Consider the following 8,227-nt stretch of genomic DNA (forward strand, 5'->3'; position numbering starts at 1 on the left):
AGTCTGCGGGGAAATGGAACCTCCAGTTGAATTTCCAGTGTATTCCTGCGCTGGTTTCACTAACTGCTCAATGGAAAAACCAATCCTTTTGTACATCTTCTCCCAGCAACACAAACTCCAACAGGTTGACACCATAATCATGCCTGTTCCAGACATATTTAAAAGAGAAAGGATGATTTTCTTGAAAACCTACTTGCATAAAAGTCGCAAGACGGTGGAGGGATTCCCACATTCTCCTTCCTCCATCTGGCTTGAAAGTATGTTTGATCAAATATGCAACAGAGCACATGATTTAAAAGGTAGAGTCAAATGGATGGTTTGGGAATTGATCTCTTGTTGATAGTAAACTTCATATCCACTCTGTGTGACCTTTCTAAAACAAAATGTGGAGCTGAGGCATGAATCTGCCACAACAAGATTTAAGCAAACCTACACACTCCCCTTCACATTCCCCCCCTTCCACACACACCTAGGCACACACAAAGATCAGCATAGCAGATCATGAACACCTTGGAAAAGACTGAAATGCTAAATGCCTCTCTTTATGGGCAAAAGAGCTGGTGCAATAGTTCAAATGCCTGGTACAACAATTCTGTTGAACATTTAGCTCCTATTTAAAAGACAGCTTTTCATTTAATTCGATTTACAAATCATTTTCATTTCATTTGTTTCTTTAAAATTACTTAGTTCTCACGTCTTGTATGTCTAGGAGTATTTTCTTTGAAAAATAGAAAAAAATAGGTGAGATCTTTTCAGCACAAAACATTGCTTGATAGAATTTTAAACCATCGTGATATGGAAGAATTGTTCTGTCCCTCTCTAAGGTGGAAGAAGTATTTGGATCACAGATCATCTACAATGAAATACTTGACATGTTTAAGATGCTTTCAATCCGTGGCACTTTTGTTTCTTTTCATTTTCTTGTGGTGTTGCTGATGTTTTTTTTTACTTTTATTTTATTTCCAGAGAGATGTCAAATGTTAGTAAACAGAAGAATATATATTTTAAATGAAATTTTCAATAAATTGTTATAGGTCCTTTGTGATTTTTGTTGAGATGCCAGCTGCACTCATCATCTTATTTCAGATGAAGTGATTACCAGTATAAGCTTATGGTATGAAGAAGGTAATAGTTCACAGAATAATGGAATTCTGCTTACCATTTGCAGATGTTCTGATTCTTTTTTTGGTACCTTAACTTGTAACCACTCTCTTTTTTGGATAGCTAGAAATCTGTGAGAGAAACTACAGCAAGATTCCTTTGTCATTAGATACTTGATATGACAATATTAGGAGAAGGGGAAGGAGAAAATGGTGTTTAGCTCTGTTTCCATGAAGATTCAAACCCTTTGGTGGTGTTCTGTAATACCAACAACCCCAAAATAAATTGCAGCATTGGAATTGCAGTATCAAAATTTATTTTGATATGGACGTATTTTTGATTAGTAGTGTATAGCAAGTTTTTGTAAGGCTTCAAGCCCCTGCCCCCTTCTTTCTTAATTTCTCTCCCTACAAAACTGAAGAGAAGAGCCTAAATATCATTAGGAGCTGGTGCCTTGTGTAGAATAGTTTTGAACAGAAGGAAAGAGGGTAATTGATAACCTAAAGCAAACAGCAAGAGATCTGCCTTGCTGTCACAAGTCTGCTGCATCTCTGAGAAAGCTTGCTGTGCTATTAGAGTCACAATGTGCTCAGTAAGGAAATCTTCTTGGGAAAAAATATCTTTTCGCAATTACTTGAAAGCAATAAGCAGATGCGTATTCTCAGACGCATTTTCAAAAATTACAGAAGTTTAAAAATTTTGATCAAAACCAGTTTGTTTCATTACTTGAGGAGCTTTTCTAAGCCAAGCTCTAAGTTCTCCTCATGTTGCTGTTGTGTAGCTGAAGCCTAGAGCATGAAGATGACGGAACTCAGTTCTCACAACTGTAAGTAAAGCTGGAGGAAGGTTGTGGATGTGCAGGAACCGATTGTCTGACGTTAGCAGCAGATCAATGCACAACAAATGTGAATAGCACTGGATGGGTGCTGAACACATATGATTGTAACCTTAGTCTGAGAGAGATCACCTCTGGTTTGCACCCTGGTGATTCTAACCTTGGTCTGAGAGAGATCACCTCTGGGTTGCACCCTGATGATTCTAACCACATTAATCGCTTCATCTGCAAATGAGATGATGAGTGCAGCTGGCATCTCCACTCATGGGCATGATCCCTTACCAGCATACAGCATTTCTCCCCAGCAGCATTCATGTGTATCTTACTTCAGCGACTCATAAATAATCATGTTCTTTTAGCTGCAAATTAAGTGGCTAATGACTGAGGTTTTTCTGGGCGGCATACTGATAGATTATGTATGGTTAGTACTGTTAATATTGTTTTGTGCTTGTGGGGGTTTATTCCCCCAAAACCTGTACTTGTAGGTCTTAGAGATTATTTTTTTTAATGATTAATTTGGTAAGACTTCCCTATCATCTTTCTCCTTGGATTACTGGTAGAAATTTTCTTCCTGCTGTTTGTTACATACCTCCCTGAAGGATACTAATTGTTTTATGTATGTACCTTTCCTTGAAAATGTAACTAGGTTACTTTGGCAACCAGCCGTATGTTCTGGAGAAGAGATTTATTATTTTTATAGAAGCCTCTCACCCCCAGAGACAGGAACAGTGATCTTGAATGTCTCCATGGGTAAAAATCAATGGATCTTTACTTATTTGTATATATGCTCCAATGTAGTTTTCTGTTGCCCTGAGTTTCTTTTCATGATAGAGTTCACCTGACTCTGAGCATCTATTTTGGTCGCTACAATTAAAAGGTGTCCCTCCTAATGCATACCTGTTGCATGGCTGTGTAACTGTGCTCTCATTTTGTGATAGCATGGGCATTCTAATTTTTGTGGCCACATCCATTTAGTCTTGCATGGTGAATTATTCTGGGACTCCACATTGCAAATTGCCAAGTCTGGCATTCCCTTCTCTATCAGGTCCTTTTGCCCACTAAGGAATAGCTACACCTTACTGATTAGTTTATCAAGACAGACTGTACATTATTGCTTATAAACTAAGTTGCTCTGGGATAATAATGCTTCTGTGCTGTCGATGAATGAGTAAAAATTTGAACATTACCTTCACATATATATGTGCATGTGAGGCACAGGCTTTTCCCATGCCCCTTGCCATCAGATGCTACTCATTTTCTGTTGTTTGGACAGCGTACAAAATAGAATACCCTGGAGACAACAGGGCTGTCTTGTGAGTTCCTGTTCCTAGCCAGCCCCTGGAAAATGTTTTGGTTTGGAATATGGGAAGAAATGAAGCTGTGGGGAAACGGTGTTTGTCCCTGTTTAAAGAAAGAGCTACCTTGCACGCTGTGAGATGGGCTGATACATACATTGTGTGAATCCAGAGTATGAGGAGACATTCACCAGTGTACTGTATTTTTCCTCACTAGCAAAAATAAACGATTCCGTTTCAATGCCATTTCCCAATTTTTGATATCCTTCTTGGCTCATTTCCCAAACAACTCTGAGCTGGGAATGTCTTTCATTCCCGCTGCCCGTGTTGTTTGTTCTGGCTACTGGATCTTTTCCATTTCTGGGAGATGCTGCATCTCTCTGTTTCTCTGCCAGACTAATTCTTTTTTGCTCCAGTGGGCTTTGTGCTTGGAGCAGAGAGTGCAAAATGCCTGGTCAGAAGTGTTACAGTTTCAGGGAAGGTAGATGGTGAATTTCCAGGCTATTTCTATTTTGGGTTTTGTTTGTTTCCTTTCTTCTTACTGATGTATACTAATAGGTTTTTTTTAGTTTTTCTCTCTGTACTCTCTTCCAATATAGAAATAACATTTTTCAAAAATCCTCCAAGGTCCCATGAGGAAACAGTAACCAGTCTTTCATTTCTTTGTGTAGGCACACACTCAGAAGGACAGAGGGCACAGCCATCCTGTCAGTGCAGCACAGAGAACAGTGAAATATCAGTAGAGGATTTGTTTCTTCCTGCTATCCTAACTTTTTTTCTTTGTTGATATTAAAGCATAAGTTATTCTTAATGCAGTTCTTCCTTAAACATTCCTTGTACGCTGATAGGCTCAGCAGAGGTTTGGTCACCGGGGAATGGATGACTCAGGCTTTTACACTCTGAGTCAACAGTCACAATGAGTAGATTCATATACTTTTGGCATGTAAGTACAAGCTGGTGCTTCATTTCACTGTGTTTTGTCGATGAATTTTTCCAGAGTTAATTCAGACATTCTGAAGCATTGAGAAGCAACATAACCTGTGGTCTGCTTGGGGGTAGGTTATGGTGGAAAGTGAGTTGATGTTGTTACCTGCTCTCACGATGCTACATTTGCAGTTAAGGAAACAGCCTCAGAATGCCTTCCATGCTTGTGTTTTTATCAGTTTCTCTTTGAGGGGCATGCCTATAATACCTAACAAACTTGTTTAAATATATAGCATACTTTCCTAACTGCGTAATGTTTCACTTTGTCCACTTTGTTTCTTTGAAGACCTAAGGTGCTGATAGTAAAATTGTTGAAAGGGCGATAATGCAGCATGGGGCTGTGGAGCTTGCCAGGCTGTGAACAGGATATAACAAGCCTCTATTCTTTGGCATCAGCTTAAAAGTAGTCCTTTTGTTTTGTGAACCTTTTAATTTGGGCTGTTTTGAAGGGAAGTGATGTACTGTGGCTCAAACTGGCAACTTCTGTGTTCTTTACTGGGATAACTTTATTGAATATCCTCTCTGACTGAAAGGAGAGTGGTGAACAACACTAGTCCAGTGTCACAGTAGAGATAAATAACACTGTTATCGAAGTAGATGCAGGTTTCATTTAATTTCATTTATCCTCTGCACCAGTGTTTCCCGAAGAGTTCTGATGCTTTGTGCTGATCCTCCCTACTGGAGATATGCAGATGAGTTATTTTTCTGTCAGCTCTGTCCAATGAAAGTCAAGATCGTGCTGCTAGGCCACCTTTTTACAGGAAAAATAATCTAATGACTGGATTGCAGTACTGTCATGGAAATAAATTGCCTCCTATGTTCAGATAGCAGCAAGGTGGTGACCACTTAGTGCAAATCTTCTTCCTATTGTTAATGGTTTCTCAGTAGCATAAAAGCCTGTGCTCTTGGCAGCTAAAAGATTTAGTCACATCTAGATAATGTATTTGAGACAAGACACAACTAGATCAAATGATTATTTGTGAGGGTTTTGCCTTGATTCATCATGCGGTAGTACATTTTCCAAGAGTTCGGCTGCAGAGCTCCTACCAGAGACACTGATAAGGTTTTTTGGGGGTCTGATTTTGTTTTTCCTAGGTGTCTCTGTGTGTCTTTGTTTTTCTCACTTTTGTTGCATTCTAGTGAGTTGTGAGCCAGCTAGCCTTCCTGTGTGGTAGGTGTGAAAAATTGGACTGTCTCTCTGTTCCAGCCTCTGGTGAACATGAGCTCTCTTGCCATTCCTCTGAAACTGTGCTACATTCTAAAAAGATGATTATGGAGTGCAGTATTTAAGGGTTGTATGGTGGCATGAGGTCAGGTTCTGTGGGGGGAACTGGCTGTATTTGGAAATCTCAGTGATCTGCTACTACTCGTGATCAGCTTTAGAGAGGACAAAGTCAAATAGCGTCAGAAGGTGTCTGCTGAGCCTTTTGTGCTTTGACAACTGCTTTGCACGACATCGACTGTAATTTTTAAGATGATGTCAAGTAGTGCTAGTATTCAGTCATTTTAATAAGGCAGTGAGTCTTAGCAGCAAAGACTTGCTGGCAACTCGCTGTTTGAGCCTGGTGCTGTTACATCAGCTCTTTTGTGAAGGCTTCATCATGCACAAACTTTTATGCTTATCCCACTTTTTCCGCCAAATTAAAATAGGGGTCAATTTGTAACTATATACCAGGAGATTCCATTGGCAATTTGGGCTAAAGCAAAAACTTTAATCTCTGAAGGTTAGATTTAATTGTCTCCCTGCCTCTCTTAACTGTAATAAAAGAGTAGTGAAAAAGCTTCAGCTAGTTTTCCTTTTATTTACTCCAGCAGCAGGTTCAAGCCCAAAGGAAAAATAAAAAGGTATAAAACAAGCTGACTTGGCCTTTTGTATGTATCAGAGCTTTTGTAGCATTGGTTTCTCATCAGACCAAGCTTGCTTGCTGTGAGGGTAATCTGACTCACCTTTTGGAAAGGTAAAGGTCAGCTGCACTTGAGGAAGCCCCTGGTAGGCAATGTAGGCTCATAGAAAATACTCTCAGCTCCTTCTTGACAGTTACCTTCTCTGGACCATGGTCTTGTCTTTGCTTGCCTCAGGCTTCTGGGAGCCCAGGATAGTTTACTGCCCTGCAGAAAGCACTGGGTAGATCCCACAGCAGTGTTCACTGCTGTATATTCCTGCATATATATATATATATATATATAGATATATTTATAAAAAAAATACATATATATTTCAATGCATGGCTCATTAATCTGTGTCCCTTCTGTGGAGTAGCTGATGATGCGTTTATTTATTTCTTCCTTCCTTCTTTTTCTTCAGTGCTTTGACCCTTTCATTTTGAAGGCATAAGGTGTGGAAGTGTAAAGAATGATCTCATGGTAAGGGACTCTGAGTCCAGGATAAAAGTGAATTATTAGAACAGAATTTCTCTCTGAGGTAGAATGAGTTTTAAGAATGATGCCACATAGGCAGAATGCATTTCTCATTTGTATACCCTGACAAAAGAATTGATTGTTGCTGCCTGCTTTTAGGTATGTAGATTTATACCTGACAACTAGCTCTAAGTTCACAAGTAGTAACAAACGATAGAAACTAGCTTAACCACTGGTAGCAATTAGCTGTTTTAGAATGTGTTTGAAAAGGTTGTGTAACTGGGGAAATTGTCAGACAAGAGAAGATCCCATAAGGCTGCTAAAAGAGATTTTGTGGGCAAATGAAATGAGTACTTCTGTAAAATTCCTTACTATTGCAGCGTATGCGCATGCACACTGGTGGGCTGGGGCTGATGAGCCTCTGGCAGGGAGCTTTGCAGAAGCTGCAAATGTTTTCAGTGGAAAGGAGACCTCAGCTCAGTTCTGTGGCATGTGACTTCCTATTTCGGTAGGTTACTTCCAAGGGACTTCCTCTGTTAAATGGACTCGTCTCTGGAGATTTAATCTGGAGCTGGAGCGTGGTCTGCTTTGTCCTGTGCCTCTGACAGCACTTTCCTGGAGTTTGCTTTGGAGTATTTCATTTTTATTTTGCACTGTCTCCAGCGTGCAAGGATCTAGTGGCTGCTACCCGTGATCGGAAGCTGAGCACGTTTGTCCAGGTCTCAGTGGTGCATCCAGCAGAGCACATTGCCGCGCGGTATTCGAGCACTGAAATCGTGGAGGTGAGCGTCTTCCTTACTCAATTAACATGCTGATTGTTCCATTGCTCATTTCTTCCTTAGAAAGTGAGTTAGGAATAAAACAAGTTGGTGCATAGTGCCAGGTAAGACAAGCACATCCTGGCAGTTAGTAAAGCATACTGAAGTGTGCTGTAGTTCTTGGCATTTAAGCAGGATCAACAGAAATTCACTTGGCTTCTCATGAAAGCTCTGTTGTTCCAAGTGGAGGCATGGAGAATATTCCAATTCTCCAGACACAGGTTTAGAATGAAACAGGGAATAGTTGCTCTCATGAAGGGACAAGGCAATGCAAAATAAAACTTAATTAAGAGTATAGTGAGTTTGGAAAGTATTTTTAAATGCAGAAAAGCATAGGTGTATTACGTGGTCTGTTATCCTATTTGTTTTTTGTTCTATTTTTTCCATTAAAGAGCTGATGCTTTTGCAATTTCAAAAATATTACTCTAGATCTATAATTTGGGAAAGAAATGTGTGTATGTAATGTCTGTGACTTTACATGTAAGAATTAGTAATTGGTACCATACGTGACAACAAAAGTCGTCTGAGGCTGCTTTGCTAGTCCTGACTTTGCCCTGTAAGCATTGGTGTCAGAAACAGCAAAAATGGTTCAGAGAAAATGAAGGGTGAGCAATGTAGATGTAACTTGCTTAACTTACAGGGGAGATTCATTAAGAGCAGGAAAGTCTCATTGTAAACACACACATGATTTCACCAGAGGCTTGTTTTAACTCTTAAATACAATGAGAATATTTCATGAGGTCTTTGTGTGATTACTTTCAACCAACTACTAATTAAATTATTATGGTTTCAGCCCTCAACCATCCTGAAACTGTTTAATTCAAATATCTTGTATC

This window comes from Melozone crissalis, unplaced genomic scaffold (assembly GCF_028551555.1).
Source record: "Melozone crissalis strain CALT ecotype California unplaced genomic scaffold, PUWL_Pcris_2 ptg000074l_1, whole genome shotgun sequence".
In the NCBI taxonomy this organism is placed as follows: Eukaryota; Metazoa; Chordata; class Aves; order Passeriformes; family Passerellidae; genus Melozone; species Melozone crissalis.